Source organism: Aphanomyces invadans (assembly GCF_000520115.1).
Source record: "Aphanomyces invadans strain NJM9701 unplaced genomic scaffold supercont1.17, whole genome shotgun sequence".
In the NCBI taxonomy this organism is placed as follows: Eukaryota; Oomycota; class Saprolegniomycetes; order Saprolegniales; family Verrucalvaceae; genus Aphanomyces; species Aphanomyces invadans.
The window spans coordinates 987,865-988,395 of NW_008580162.1; positions in this window are offsets into that span (position 1 = coordinate 987,865).

A 531-nucleotide genomic window follows, 5' to 3' on the forward strand; every position below is an offset into this window, starting at 1 on the left:
AATACTCAAAGGTTTGGCGGTCGTTGGAGAAAAGAGCATGAAGTTGGATGCCAAAGTCGACGGGGTTGCGACTGATGTGACCGCAAATCGTATCAACGCGGCCTGCATTGATGAGGCTCGCGAGGTCGAGCGATCTACGGCTATACGCATCGTCGAGTAGAATCGGGTGATGAAGAGTGGCATCTGACGAGCGAGTCGCCAGCTCGGCTAAGTCTGCGAGGATATCGTCAAGGGGCACTTCGACGTGCGTGGATTGTCCTTTCAGAACTTTCGCAGACGCCACGTACTCCGCAGAGGTGCTGTACCAATTGTCTTTGGTGTTCGGGAACAGGTCAGTATATGGGAGCTGAGGGATGTGTCACCGTGTCTAGTCTCGTTGACGGTGTATACGACGGTCCATCGTTCCTCCAAGACCGCGAATGCATTAGGAGACACCCACGGACGACCGCCAGTGTGTGGTTTGTGCGATCTATAATTGGAAGCTGCGTTCTTGCTGCCGACCTCAGTCCATTCGACAACAGCACGAGGTGC